At 36.3% G+C, this 16,228-nt stretch overlaps 1 long non-coding RNA gene and 1 pseudogene across 6 annotated transcripts in view; both read left to right on the forward strand.

Moving 5' to 3' along the window:
• Window positions 1–2,924: 2,924 nt before the first annotated feature.
• LOC147830271 (septin-2 pseudogene) lies at window positions 2,925–3,338 on the forward strand (annotated as a pseudogene).
• Window positions 3,339–8,282: 4,944 nt separating this feature from the next.
• Window positions 8,283–16,228, forward strand: part of LOC110347553 (uncharacterized) — an 86,828-nt gene continuing 78,882 nt past the window's right edge. For 5 of the 6 annotated variants that reach the window (XR_015441653.1, XR_015441664.1, XR_015441654.1 and 2 more), the window contains exon 1: window positions 8,283–8,439. This is a non-coding gene — a long non-coding RNA (uncharacterized LOC110347553). Of the gene's footprint in view, window positions 10,894–16,228 lie in introns of all 6 variants that reach the window. The other variant, XR_002392255.2, reaches the window with a different exon arrangement.

Below are 16,228 nucleotides of genomic sequence, written 5' to 3' on the forward strand. Positions count from 1 at the left end.
CACAGAGGAGGGGAAAATAGATGAGAGATAGAGATGGAGTTTTATTAATGACTCAAAGGAGTCCTGAGAGGGAATAGCAGGCTTATCTTTCAAGCCGCGGATGAACAAAAGTAAAAGAACATATTCTTGTAGAATTTTTTCCATTACATTCCATTTTATAAAAAGCAAAGAAACCTACAGTGGAAAAGAGACAAACTATTCTAACTTTTTAAATACAAAAGGTAATTTTTTCTTGGATAAATTTTAAATTTTTCTTTTAAATTCTTAAAGAAGAGTGGGCACTATTTATTTAAAGTCATGTGCCAAACCTAGCCTTTCCCTAATGTGACTCCCGAGGCATAAGCAAGCATGCCGTTCTTATTGGATAATATATTTGCATTGCTAACTCATAAATTCAAGCCTTGGTCACTCAAATACATACATTGTATATTTTCACATTTAACAAATGAAAAGAGCAATATTTACCCATCTACCTTGCATTGCAATATTATAATGTCATACGACGGTAAATGCCAACAACCTATCAAACAATCAAATTCATCATGACAGGAGAAAAACTTTGGATTGATTTTCCTATATTTAATGAATATCCCATTGCTTCAAAATATAAAATTGATAACACATGAAACATCTTTCCTTAACAGTATTAATATGGTGTTTTGCTTGTGTGTACCCTTATTAATGATAAGTACATACTTAGAAACTAAAATTGGTAATTCTTAACACAAACTGCATGTTTAAAACTCATCTTAATTAATAAGCTCTTGAATAGATGTATTTATGGGTTCTCAAATAAGAATTCTTATATTTTTCACTGAAAATCCTTGCATTAATTCTGTATATGCTGTATTCTTCCAGTTTGTTTTGTTTTTTTATTTTATTTTTTCACATAGAAAGGTTTCTTTCCTTGACAAAAACATAAAATGACATATTATGAATGGAGAGAGAAACCTAGTTAGTGAAGTCTAAAGCTTATACCCTTTTAAAAATCTGTCAAATACTCCAAATCTATAATGAGAGGAATAAAGCTCATAATTATTTCTAAATATCCTATTGTTCAAATGTTTAAATCCTATTCTCAGTCAGTCATCCAAGAACTTTGGCATGAAGGTAAATCAAATCCCACAGCTTTGTTATAAGGAGGGCGATTCTGCAGGTGGCCTTTCCCTCCTCACTTCTCCCCTAGATTGTGATGCAGCCAGTCACTGGTCCACGCTGTTAGCACTTTCTGGTGACCAGAATCAGAAGTCAACTAAACCATTTTTTTAATTAAAAAAAAAGGTCTAAAAAAAGCTCTGGAACTAAAAAGTTCTGAAATAGAGTTCTAAATATAGTTCTAAAATTCAGGTTCTAGGTAAATAGAAAAATAGCTCCAATGATTTTTAAATGTTCTCCAACGTTTATATGAAAAGTTTAATACTAGAGAGTAGTTAAGAAAATTGCTTGATTTGGAAAGAATAAGAGTGCATTAATTTAGAAAAGAAAAAATACCACAATTAAAATGAAGATATAACTAGGACTTAAACCAGGACTCAGTCACTTTTGTCCTTTGTTTTTCATTTTGACAAGATGGAAAAGGCAAAGCTTTGAACTACATGAATTATCTTGTTGACCTGCCCCTCACTTCCTTGCCACCCCAATTATGACCTGAAACTGACAGCCTCCCTCTCCCCTCAGGTTCCTAAAGCTTCTCACAGACACACTCACACCTCCCGCTGGCCATCTTTTTGGCCCAGGCTTTATGACATCTCCCTCTGGTATAAAGTACTACTTCTAGATCTCCTCTTGGAAATAAGGCTAAATGTATCATCAAAATATAACAACAATTTCTAATAATATCTCCAGTATTTTAACAAGTAGCCACTTAACCACAGCCATTCCAAAATACAAGAAGGATGGATTCATTTGTAGAGAAAGTTGAGGACTGGAAAAATCTCCTCTTAACATTCTTCCTATGATGCAATGGGTGTATGCAGGCCTTACCTATCACAAAGGGCCTCGACTGCCTTCTAAAAAACACAGAAGGGTAACAATTAAAAGACCATTAAGTATCAAACAAACAAATTGAAACATAACATGCTATTTAATTTCTTATTCACTTAGGAAAATATATTCCCAATAAAAAATAAGGAAATTACCCAAAATGTATGTGTTTATATAGGCTTTCCAATGTAAGTTAAAAAAATGTAATCCAAATATCATTTGTTCCCTGCCTACTCCATAAGCTGTCCCCTGCCTACTCCATAAGCCATCCCCTCCAACAATCCCCTTGAATCAGGGAGAAATACAGTTTGCTGAAAGTTTCATTGGAGACAAAGAGAAAGTTTACATCCCAAAAACCATACTGAGAGGCAAGTCTGTGGTTCATTCACTAGGTGACTGTTGTCTGGCTGGTGGTCAGTGGATAGAAGAAATCATGAAAGAGTCTAAGATGATATCTAAGAAGGGGTAGACATCATGAAAGACATCTAAGCAATAACTAATTCTCCTTAAAAGTCCAGAAAGTTCTGGCTCTGTTGAACTTGCAAATCTTCCCAATGAAACCCATGGAAAATTGTGAAAAAGGGGTTTTGAGTAAAATCAACCCTCATAAATAGAGTATTTCCTAATTCCCCAGAAAAAAAAATCATACCTGTAGCTACAGAGAAAACTGAAAGAACTGTCCATTCGGGCTGCACATTACCCTGTTGGACACACCTGCCAACTTGGCTATCGTGATGCCATCAATTACAGAAATTGTTCTAAAGCTATTATTTCCTACATTAAGGAGTAGTTTGAATGGTATCCACATGAAAAAAGTAGTTGAACAGACAACACATCATTGAAAACAGGGGCACTGTGACTTTTATTTTACTATACCTCTTGGACATGGATGTAAGTCCTTAGATGTGGCATTTATAGATGTGATATACAGTAAGGTGAATATGTCCCTGTCATTGCAAAAGCCAACCCTCACTGTGAAGGAACAGAAACAGTTGAAGGAAAGGGTTCTAGGTAAAATTGAAAAACACAACATCAAAATCCATTTCTTATCTGATGCAGAATCAGGATCCAATGAGAATTGTAAAAAGCAGACTAGATCTCTCAAGGCCAGTGTCCTATTGTCTGTGGTTGGATCCAATCAGCAGATTGAACCTAAAGGCAAGAAGCTCAGAGGCTGCCTGTATTTGTGGGGTACTTTGTATATAAAGAGCCCAGAACACAACTATCTGGAGCTGAGAACAATGCACACCACTTACACGCAGGATCCCCAGGATGTGAGCCAGGACCTTCACCGTGAAAACTATTCTAATAAACTGAAAAAAAAGGAGGCAAGTGAGTGCAGGATGATAGCATGAGAAAAGACCAGATCTTGCTAGAAAAGGAAGTTGGACTCCACTGCCTGCAAGAAATGCTGACAAGGATGTGGGTGCAGATGGAGACATGGATACCGGCAGGGATGGTGTGACAGAGTTCTGTGAGTCACAAGTAGGACAGTGGCTCAGACTGAAAAGAAAACATTCCAAATAAATATTACAGTGTGTGTTCTCATGAGATCACTGGAAGGGTGCCCATCCATATTTTACAGGACCTATGTCTGAGAATTTAATTTGCTTAACTTTTGATGTGTTGGTTTTTTTGTGTAAAGTACATTTGTATTTCATTTCCATGTTATACTTTTATTTTGTAGGATGAACTTTCATTTTCTTTTTTCTTAGCAAACCAATATGTTAAAATTGATTTCCAAAAATCAGTCAGCATGAATAGTTATTATTGACTTTCTTTGAGTTAGTCGGCCTAATAATTACATTGTTCAACACTCTTGATTTACATCTAGAACATTCAGACTTACCCAGAATGTTCCTGTGTGGTAGAGTTTTAGGGATGAGTTTTTACACTACTGTGTACCTAGTAATATATAAATCTGTGCTGACTTTAGGAAAGATATTTACTTATCAAGTAGCACCACGTGACGACAACTTTCTGGATTTTATGTTTGTATACAACATGTAAGACCCCAGTTTTGCTGCAGTAGTTCAATATCATGATTCATCTGCACATGTACACATTTGTTAACAAAATAAAACAATTCTCTAATGAGATAAATGCTTATACTTAAGTAGCTTTTAATTATTAGTACATATTAATTGTACAAAAAGCAGGTTTCTTTGTGACATTTTCATGCAGGCATATAATGTTCTTTGATCATCTCTACCCTCCCTCTGGCCCTCCTTAGCACCATACCTTAACCCTTGCCTTTCCCTCTTTCCTTGCTTTTTCTCCTTCCCTTTCCCCTTCCCTAACAATCTCTCTTCTACTTTCATGAGGTTTTCTTCTAGATTCCACATATGAGAGAAAATATATGATACAGGTATTTCCGACTCTGGATTATTTCCTAAGATAATCATCTCCGTTTCATCCATTTTCCTGCAAAATAACATGGTTTTTTCCTCTATATGGTTATATAATACTCCGTGTGTATATATACATTTTATTTATCCATTTTTCCATTGACGGCCATTACTATTTTATTCTATTCTATTACTATTGATTCTATTATTTGGCTATTGTGAATTATCTCCTCATAAACAAAGGTATGTAGGTCTCTGTGCTGTATGTTAATAGTGGTTGCTTTGGAAATGTGCCCAGGAGTGGTACAGCTGCACTACATGGTAGTTCTATTCTTATTTCTTTGAGAAGCCTTCTTATTGATTTATAATGGCTACACTAATTTACATTCCCACCAACAGTATAAAAGACTACCTTTTATCCCCATATTTTTTATTTTTTGTTTTCTTGATAGTAGGCATTCTGACTAGGTGAGAAGCAATTTCAATGTAGTAAAAAACTATAAAACAATTTTTTAAAATAGCTTTTTCAAAACAGTTTTATTCATGAGTTTTAAGAAGTCTTTGGATTCTAATAGTGAGTCATTTTTAAATTACCATGCAGAGAACTTGCCATAAGCCACTTTTTCTAGTCTTCTCCACTCACACTTGTCAAGTGGTGCTACAGAGAAAAGCAAGTACCTATGAGCTCCAGTTTTTATATTAGAACTAAGATTCTTCACTATGTAATAAGAATCTGAGATGTAAACCATTTTTGCTCAGTTGAATTAGAAAATATTTTTTTTAGGAAAATTGGCAGTTGATTTGTTTAAAAGATAGCCTTTTCTGTTTTATACTCCACTTTAATGTAATTTCTGTATTTACTGTAAAGATGGGCCTCAGCATTGGAAACCTGGGTCCTTTGGTCAGCATACTCTGAAACCACACTTGTCCCTGGGCAGTGCTCTTGCCCCAGGTCTCAGCCCTGCAAAGCCCAGGCACTCACCAGGTTTTCTGCCACTGGTCCTATTTCAAATGATTTTCCACTGGGAGGAAAATATCAGTAGTCATTTATAAATGACAGTGCAGACTGCCTCGTGTATTTTTAGCCACTGTTATTTTCTTCACTTCTGAGATTTTTCTCAAGTCTCTCTGTGTGTGGGATAAGAATGAAAGGCACTTCAAATCTGTAGCTGAGCTGCTCAGCTGTGCCCACAGTCAGAGCTGCACATTGGTCTGTCTTTTGTGCACTGTGGCTTTGCCCTTCCCTCTCTCTTTCCTCCTGTGTCTCCCTGTAGTACACTCCAGGAGTCACTTTGTTCATCATTTCTACTGATGTCTGGAAATTCAGCCATAGAAAGAGCCAGCTAAAGGGAGACATTTGCAGAGGAAGCAAGTGCTGATTCAGGCTTGTCTTTTTGCTACAACAAGACTTGAGATGTTGAAAATGCTTAATTTAAGGATAAGACAAGATTGGGAGTTGGGGTGAGCTTCCTGTTATTATTTTGGTCAGAAAAAATAAAATATGATAGTCAAAAAGTATTATTTACATAGATGGACCACAGAAAACAATTTGATGTTCTTGCTAACTTTGCCCCTTCACTGTTGCATAATTGTGAATGGTCAAAGGCTGTGTGTTCAAGCTCATTCTGTGAAGTTCTTACCAAGAAAATAGTTCTGTGACTTTAAAATATATTCACTCAGAGTCAATTATTTCGGTTATTTTGACATTTGTAAAACTTCACTAGTAAAAGCTGAATAAAAAGCATTTTCAAGTGACCAGTGGAAGCCTCATATATGTTTGAGTAAAAATACTAGTTAGGGTGACATACCACTTCACAAGGGTTACACTGTGACACTTCTAAATACCCTTTTGTTTCGTTACCCAAACCTAAATTTTTTACTTTTTCTGATTGATGATTGCTTTTTAACTAAGAGATGACCAGTATCTATATAAATATATTTTGAAATGCATATTTTACACAGTTTTGTATCAATTTAAACTATCCTTTTCAATGCAGCACTATTGTTCAGATAATGTGTGTGAATACCCACCCGCCTACACTCTTCTTTGGCTTGTCCCATCTCTGAAGCCCCTTTCCCCAAAGCTCCCTTTAGAAAAGGGCTCTTTTTCATGCCCTGTCCTCATGTTAGATTGGGCGTCTGGAACTTATGTCTATCTCCACTCAGATTTCTTAAACATTTTTTTCAAATCTCTCACTCACCCTGTGGTTTAACTCAGTCCAATGTCAGTTCCCAGCTGCAAACTTCGACAACCAGATCCGTGTACATTTCCATATGAATCAATTCGGATAAAATTATCTTTAAGGGCCCTTCTCCCATGAATATTCTGTGTTTTGCATGCAATAGTCTAACAGAATGAGAACAGTTACAACTGGTAGGAAAGTCTATATAAATTTCAGGCATTGCCAGCATGGTGGCACATGCCTGTAATCTCAACACTTGGGAGGCTGAGGCAGGAGGATCACTGCAAGTTCAAGGCCAGCCTTGGCTACATAGTGAGTTCAAGGACAGCCTGAACTGTATAGCGAGAATCTATCTAAAAAAAAATAAAGCAAAAGACTCCTATGGATTCTAATTATCCCTCTATTTATCACAATGTTCTTCTTTGGTGTTTCCACCAGGTAAACACATGAACACTATCCACTGCAAAATAAGTTTCAGGCATCGCAATCCAAACTCAAGAGTGTGTTTATTCCTAAACTGCACAGTTGCTTCTTGGGCATTACCCTTTATGTAGATTAGTTTAATATTTTTTTAAAAAAGAAAAATTCATTTAAACTTGTCTAAACTCTATTAATAAACTATATTAATTAATAATCTGTATCTTTTTATCAACTTTTACCAATGAGAGAAATATGTAGCTAATGTGTATAACCTATGTGTATCCAGTTCATAAATTAATAAAAATAGAATATATAAACATATGAATAGAAATTAATACTCATAACTCCACTCATTATGATAGCTATAGCTGGAAATCAAACAAATGACTGCACTGTTGAGTTTATTCACATCCTGTATTTTTCCAAATGCAATTCAAGACTTACTACCCAAAAGAAGCTCAAAGTTACAAAAACAAACTATTTTGTTCTGTTGCTAAAATTCCTGTGTTGAAATCAAGTAAAGAATGTTCTCACTAAAAGGTTATTTTTTCCTCTTTGATATCTTCTAAACTTTCACCAGTTTTCCATACAACTAAAACTTGGAATTGTAGTTCTGGAATGTTCATGAATTTTTCAAGTAGCTATATATGGGCTTACCTTGATAAACTGATGACTTGATCTGAAAAACTTATAATTTTTAAGAAATATATCAAATAAATAATTGGCCTATGCTGTCTCTTTTTATAAGAAGTTCATCTCTAGCTTAAACTATGTAGTATGAATGATTGTGAAATATTATTGTGTATATAAACATTGAATTGTTTAAAATTAGTTTCTCATTATATGGACATTGAAAGGAGTAAAATTCTTTTATTAGAATAATTTTTATGGACTTGAGACTTTTGTTTGCAAAACAGTTCACTCAACACTACTTTGTTGTGAGAGAAGTATGGATTCAAACAGAATGAAGAAGGAATTTCAGTAACATGATTCGCAGCTGTGATGTATTCAGTACACTTAACACCAACAGCTTAAATAAGTGAGTGAAATGCATATCACTACCAATACAATTTTAATTTTTACATTTACAATATTTATTCTTTCGTGCATTAAAATGATATAAATTAGTCATTCTGCGTTTAATGTCTTAAAGGCAGAGGCAAATGGCTGTACTGATTAGTCCAAACTTTTTTTAAGTTATTGGAAAAGCTGATTCAAAAGTGCACATGAGGAATGATGGTATCTAAAAACAAACATTGCTCTGGCACCAACAAACACAATATTTATTCAAGAACAACAATGTTCCTGCTGACAGGGCACAAGGTACAAATGGTCATTTCTACTTATTTTAAGAAGTGCAAGCGAGGCATGGTGGTCCACTCCTGTAATCGCAGCACTCAGGAGGCTGAGGCAGGAGAATTGCCATGAGTTCAAGATCAGCTTGGGCTACACAGTGAGTTCAAGGCCAGCCTGAACTATATGGTGGGATCCTGTCTCAAAAAAAGGTGCCATTTATCCTTTTATTTATACTCAAAATTTACTGAGTGTCCACTCTATGCCAAGCATTTACTAGACTCTAAAGATACAAAAGATTAATAAGACACGTTTCCTGGCTGACAGCCCCACAGGGGAGACAGACACACTGGAAGATAACTGTTGTGCAATAGAAGTTACTGTCTATGTAGAATATGAGCCAAGATTAAGATGATAAAAAACTATAGAGGAGGTGCTCTCAATCCAAGGCAGTCTCAGACATAAATAAGAGTTGTAGGTTCTAGCCTCTTTCGCTACTATGCAAACTCAATAGACTAAAATTTCAAATTTGTATTCACTGGGCTTATTTGCACTAGTGAAGGAACTGTATCTGGAGAACTGGGATGAATAGACAGATGACCGAGGGAGGAGGATATGAGGATATGTAATTTGTAAATGTTTAGTAACAGACCAAATCAAAGAGTTAGGCTTCAATGTGGGAAACAGTGAAGCTTCCCATAGAAACTTTATGAAAAGAATGACAGACTGATTGGAAGGAAAGAAAAGCAGAATTTGCAATTATTTGACTCTTTGCAGGTAAAGTTAAGTATGTGGATATATTCATTTTACTATTACAACCCCCCCCAAGATAATATACTTGTAAAAAGCTACACATTTTCCATGGGGAGTTTGTCTAAAATAACTGGTAAAATTAGCACCCCCTGAATATTTAAAGATGAAACAGAGTTCCAGATTCAACAGCATTCACTTAACCATGCCATGCATGTAGAAATCTGAAAGGGTTTTCCTGGGGATGCAAAGTGTGAGCTGAAGATATTTATTTCTTTACTTTTTTCAATTTATTAAGACAGTCTCTTGCTATGTCATCCAGGCTGGCCTTAAACTCCCAGCAATCCTCCTGCCTCAGCCTCCCAAGTGGTGGGATTAGAGGTATGTACCACCATACCTGCTGAGAATTTTTAAATGATTGCAAATAATGAGGGGTAAAATAGCCCTTACAGTAGAAGGAATAGAGGATACAAATGCTTGAGGCATAAAAGAGCCTGAGAGGCCAAAGTTAGAGGGAAGCACAGTGAAGGACAAGATAGAAGAGCAGGAGATGGCTTTGTGCATTCTCTTAATATAATGAGTATTTTGTTTTTTATTCAAGAACAATCAAAATGCTGAATGAGTTAAGCTCAATGACATAGTCTGATTATGCTTCAGAAATATTGCTCTGGCTACATTCCAGGGGAAGAGTTTTGAGAGGCCAAGAGTATAGGTGAAGACTAGTCAGGGACAAATGCAATAATCTTACTAACAGAGAATGGGATCCAGGATTGTGTTAGTGCTGTAAGAATGGAAAAAAGTAGAAATATTAGAGAGAAATTTAATAGTTGTACTGACATTTGACCTAAGCAAGACAGCCCTTTCTCTAAAATCTAATGCTTTAGAAGACTCTCTCTGGTCTCTGCCAGCTATATTCTGCATCAGAAGGCAAAGGGTTCACAAAAGCAAGGGTGTGTATTCACCAAACCCACTCTTCTTCTTCCTCTAGGTCATTATCTAGGCAGCCTGACTCTGCAATTTTCTATCCAAATAGCCCTGAGTCTCTTCTAAGGCCTGAGAGCTTACATGAATGTATCTTAGAGTAGACAGACAATATCAATTATACATTTACACCTAAGCCTGCACAGTGGCCAGAGGCAACTGTTTAGAGGGGCAAGAACAGAGCTAGAACATGAGGAATGAGGTTTCCACAGAAGGGGAGTGGCCAAAAATATGGTGAATGTTTAAATTTTTTAAATTTTTTGACAGTAAAAGATACGTTGCCATTAATTTCTCTCAGAAAACTCCTCCTTACTTCAAACACACTTATCCCAGCATTCTTTCTGAAGCAGTTCTGGAAGTACTCCTTCATGAGTGTCTTCACAAGGTACAGTAAAAAATACAGCTAACACCATTGCCAAGTGGCATCTGACAGAAAGGTGGGCTTGTAAAAACATTAGTGTGTTCTTTCCATTTTATTCACTAAATCTGGCACCATGTGACTTCTTGTCCTTTCCTAGACAAGTGGGAAAAATCAAGACAATGTTATGCTAAGAAGCACAAGGGAAGAAAATGTTTTAAAGGACAAAGATAAATAGTCACAAATATTACTGATAATGATAGTGGATAAGAATTGAAAAACCATCTGTTGCATGAGTGTTATTGATATTCTTAAAAGAGCTGCTTTTAGCAGAATGATGAGACCAAAAGCCAGACTACAACAGATACAGAAGCACGTGGAAGGTGAAGAATAAGAAACTGGCATTGATAATTCTCCCAAGAACTTTGAGTGTGAAGGGGAAGCTGAAGAGGATTGGCAGCCAATGAAAAGTTCTGCTTCTGAGCATTTAGAAGTCAATGAATAAAACTACACTGAGAGGCAGATATTCAATACGCAAGAGAGAAGAAGCAGTTGAATTCTTGAAAAAGTTGAAGGGGTAAGATCAAAAGTACAAAAAAAGATAAGAAAAGCTCAAGTAGCAAAGCTGAAAGAAAAGAGAATCAGATGGGTGTAGGTATAATTAGATTAGCTCAATTAATATCAGAAAGATAGAGGATATCCACCTGAAGTTTCTCCAATGTTTTCTCTGTAAATTGGGAGTGGATAAGAGAAGAGTTTGGGGTTGAATATTTGAGGGAAATAGACATTGAAGTAGTCTTAAAGAGTGAGAGAATGTCCTGAGCAAAGATGTATAGTCTTGGACTCAATTGAACTGTAAGATACATCTATCCATGGCATGCATATTCCTCTCCTACCCCTCACTAGACCTCATAACGACCTTGCTCATGTATTTTCCTGCCCTCTGCACACCTGTCCTCCTCCAAACCACCCTTGACCTTCCTAGAAATAGAAGCATTTTAGAAGGGCTGTGTCCATGAATTCCTCGTGCATGGAATCACAGTCAGGTGACAAAGTGGAGAGAATAACCTGAAGCTCTTCAGTCTCACCCCAAAAGTCCCATCTCACTAGGACAGAAGGTTAACTGTCCCTTGTAAACAGCTGTTGGGGCCTGAACTTTGGCATTTGAACTTTGGAATGTATATTCTGCTGTTCAAAAACTTTTTTTTCTCTTTCTTTTTTTGGATCATGGAATTTGCTACTTTGATATTTCCATACAGTTGAAATGCTACAGTTGTGTCCCAACATAGTAAGTTTCTTGAAAGCATGAACCCTGTCTCTTGCTCGTTATATCTAACAACTGATCTAGCACATGCTTTGCATCAAGGAGCCACTCAGAACTTCCATTGACCATCAGTTTAATTTGATTGATGAAGAAACAACAGCACCCATATGGTCAATGGGTCTAAGCAACTTGATATCACCTCTTCTCACATTTTTCTTTTCTCATCAGGGTGTAATGTATGAATATGATTAAAACATGAAAGTCAACAGGTCAGCAGAAGCTGTCTTACACCCATTGTAAGACCAAAGGAAGAGACTCCAGACATTCTAGCAATCAGGCATACTTTTCAGTCTCTTTCAAAAACCCAGTGATGTACCCCATTGGCCCAGTAGTCCCAGGCTTTGTCCCATATATTGGCCAATAGTTATAAAATGTGCTCAGGGCTGGCACTTCTTTGCCTTCTTCATCCAAATTCTCAATTTAATATTAATTCCCCCTTATTTTTTCTATTCCATTTAAATTAATAACCAGAGGGGATATTGGAAAACTCAAATATGAAGATCTTTCCTCAGCATCAGCCACCCTGGGGAGCAGGTCATTTATTGTACAGTAACTTGCTCATGGCCACTTACCAGACACATGCAATTGCTTCTTAATGAGCCAAATTAGACAAAAAGCTACAATAGCCTAAGTGCACTTTTCAGAGGTTATTCTTTGGCTCATTGTCACTAAGACTTAAAATTGTGAATAAGTCTAGGAAACAGCAAATATGAAATGTGTCCACAAGAATAGAAAGGGGAACATATTGGTGATATTTCTTTACTCAATGGGAAAGATCAGGTGTAGTCAGACATTAACATAGATACCCTTCATTTTAATTCAAAACGTATGTGGTATGTGATAGAGTAAGTGATTGGATTTCATTCTAATGTTCTTTGTTATCCACCCACTAGGAAAAAGTTTAACTTATTCACGTGTTGGAAACTGCTCTTCTATTCCCTATAAACTGAAGCTTATTTTCTAATGCCATATGGCACAACTCCAAAATCTCTATTAACTTTGACTTTTCTTCAATAACAAGATCCTGAATGTCAAAATCTCTCAAAGAATATTACAATATGATCCTGATTTCTTACTATCTTTGGAACAATTTTCAAACAGGGTAATTCAATAAATTTAGGGTGCAGTAACAGCAGTTGTTAGTGAAATAAAATTAATGGACTGTAATTGATTAAAATACATTACATGTAGGAGGATAAGTACCATTCTGTGAAATGTGTGCTAAATGTCTATATTCATTTACCATGTAAAATCTGTTTCTTCCTAAAGTCACTGTCAAAAAGTTTGGGAGCTCCCTTCCTTCTCAAGAATCTCATTTGATATCAGTTCAGTGCATCATTACATTCAAAACCTCCTCATGGGTCATTGTCCCCCATGACCTTTACCTCATTTTCTTTGAATTTACTCATTTGACTTGTAATGCTATAATTCTCCAGGTTACCCATCTTAATAACTTTGGAATAACTTTATTATCTTCTTCCCTTAGCCTCCAGTATCCAATCTGTCCCTGAAAAGTTTTGACCTAGCATTTAGTTTTCCTTAGTTGAGAAGTTTTAATCCATCCTCATGTTTATCTTTATCTTCCAGTACATTGACACCACTCTGACTCAAATTCTCACAAAATCATTCCTGAATTATTACAACGAACTTTTAAAAGATGTTCATACTTCTAGTCTCTCTACTCTGATTAATCCTAAAACTTTCCTCTCCTTAATAGACTTTAATGGCTCTCCATTAATATTTTACATAAATACCAAGTTTCTTACCTTGGCATTCAAGTGGTCTGCACTCTGATTCCACTATTTTATAATGTTCCTGAAAGAAGAAGCTCTGTCTGGGTCCATCATGGCAATATCCCTACTGGCTGACACAAGACTGGCACAGAATGTGTTCAACAATATTTTTGCGTAGATAAGTAGATGAGTGGGAAAAAATGAAGGAACAGTCTCTGTATAATCTTTTATTTCTCTTTCACATATAAATTTATCCATTGTCTCAACCATGGTTGTTGTAACATTCTTTGCAAATCAACAAAGTATAAAATATCTAACACAGTGAGATGTATGGAATATTATGCATTCATTCCCTTCTTTCCAGCATGCTACATTCATTTCTGAACAAATTCTCTGCTTGTTGGGCTGTCCTCCCCCTGCTCTGTGTCTCTCTTAATCCCCTCATTTTCTCAGAGCACATCTTTGGTTTTTCTCTCCTTCAGCATTGAAGTATTCTTTATTCTGATAATCTCTCTTGGTTTTCATTCTATATATCTTAAATTTATATGGTTTTATTAATTTGTAATTATTTGATAAGACTATTTGTCCTATTCATTGTATTCCTCATATAATATCAGTTCAGTGTCATATACATAGTGAATAGACATTTACCCTGTGAATTAAAGAAAATAAGTAAAATTTTTTCGAACGGATTGTATTACGAAGAAAGAAAAGTGGTTACATGTTCATCTCTAACAAATTTTAAATTCACATAAGTAATCATATGCATTCCTTACACATTGGAAATTCTCCTTAAATATTTTTGAGTGGATGAATGTGTAAACAGTCTTCATCCACAAGGTGCCCATCAACTTCTTGATATCCATGAAAGTTTAATAAAAGTCCATGAGTTTATTGTCCATGATAATTGCAAATAATAATAATAGAAGTATAGCATTTATTTATGATACAGTTTCAAATACTAAAATCTCAAGTGTATTTACATTTGATTAGAAATATACTAACTGTACTGAAACACTAAGTGTGTATTGAGAAAGAGGACAACAGGCACTATCTGTTCATTTAGCAAAAATTTATAAAATACCTACAATGTGCCTGCCTTGGCCCCTGCATTAGCATGTTTGCTGCTCTGCAAACCTTATTTCAGGGCAACTCAGTCTCACTTCACAATTGAGGAGACTAAGGTTAAGGTAAAACAACTAAGATTAAGTAATGTTAAGAGCAACAAAGCAGAAATTACAAACTCAGGCAGTCTTGAGTCAGAAGATTGGCCTGGATTAGATTTCCTCACACTACAAAGAAATAAATTAGGATAGTCTCTCTCTTACAGTCCCTAAAAACTATGGCACTAGCAAAGCTACCTCTACTGTTACTGGCCATGGACAATTTGGAGGAGGAAGATGTGTTTGCTCTGGCATGAAATTGCACCATTTTTGTCTTGTACTTTATTCTTTGTTCTTCTCTAAGGGCCATAGAGGCCTTGGTTTATACTTTCCTGTAACAATCCCAGTGACTATAGCAGTAAGACAAATAGTTGGTAGAGGAAGCAGCAGAGCTAAAGAAGAAAGGACACTGGCAACCACTTTGGGAATGAGACAAGATCGTATCTGTGACTCAAATGAAATATTGTTCAACCATTAAAAAAAGAATGAAATCTTGTCTTTTGAGACAAGCTGGATGGAACTGGAGATCTTTATGTTAAGTGAAAAAAAGCAGGCACAGACAAGTACTGCACAATCTCACTCTTATGTGGAGTCTAAAGCAGTTGATCATGAAAACTGAGAGTTAAACGGTCATTCCTAGGAGACAGGGAGAGTAGGTAGAAGGGAGGGATAGGGAAATATTAATCGGTGGGTACTGAGTTACAGCTAGACACGACCAAGAAATGCTGGTGTGCCATTGCACAATAGAGAGACTGTAGATAACAAACACACACTGTACACTTTAAAGCAAGAACAAAGGTTTTAAAAGTTTTTGCCACAGAGAAATGTAAATGTTTGAGGAGAGAGATATGTTTAATCTGATATAAACATTACACAATGTATACATGTATCAAATGGCCCTCCACTTAAATATAATTTTTATGTATCAGTTTTGTGTATCAGTTAAAAATAAATTTAATTAAATTTATAAAAAGTATCCATAACTATTTAAAATTTCAGAGAGTTTCACAATAGATCCAAGTTGGAATCCACTATTTCACATTTCTTTGCTATTTTAAAAACCATCATGCAGAGAGAAAGTGAGCCAGTCCCAGCACCAGGAAGGAGGCTCCTCCATCACCATTCCATGCTCCTAAGGTAGAGAAAGTGAGCTAGTCCCAGCACCAGGAAGGAGGCTACCCCACCGCCATTCCATGCTCCTAGGGCAGAGAAAGTGAGCCAGTCCCAGCACCAGGAAGGAGGCTCCCCTGCCGCCATTCCACACTCCTAGGACAAAAAAGGTGAGCCAATCCCAGCGCCCAGGAAGAGGCTCCCCCGCCACCATCCCATGCTCCTAGGTCAGAGAAGGTGAGCTGCAAAGGCACCAGAAGCACACCCCCCAGCCTGTGGAAATGAGAAGACTCGTAAATAGGCCTCAAAAACAGACTTCCAGATCACCTACAGCAACCCCAAAGGGAAATGAGATGGAACAATCTGATACTCAACCACCTGGACTCCCTGAACTGGCAACAAAAGAGGATCTGGAAAAAATGAAATCAGAAATAATTTCTCAGATAACAGTGAAGATTGTGCCCATAGTGTAAGACATGATTAATAAATCTACAGAGGACACAGATTAAAAAAATAGAGGATCTGAGTAACATGATGGAATCCTAACATAGGAAACAAATGGAATCCATAAAACAGATACAA

The sequence above is a fragment of the Heterocephalus glaber genome, unplaced genomic scaffold (genome assembly GCF_053883595.1).
Source record: "Heterocephalus glaber isolate CG9 unplaced genomic scaffold, H.glaber_assembly_v1.0 deba00000281, whole genome shotgun sequence".
Classification (NCBI taxonomy): Eukaryota; Metazoa; Chordata; class Mammalia; order Rodentia; family Bathyergidae; genus Heterocephalus; species Heterocephalus glaber.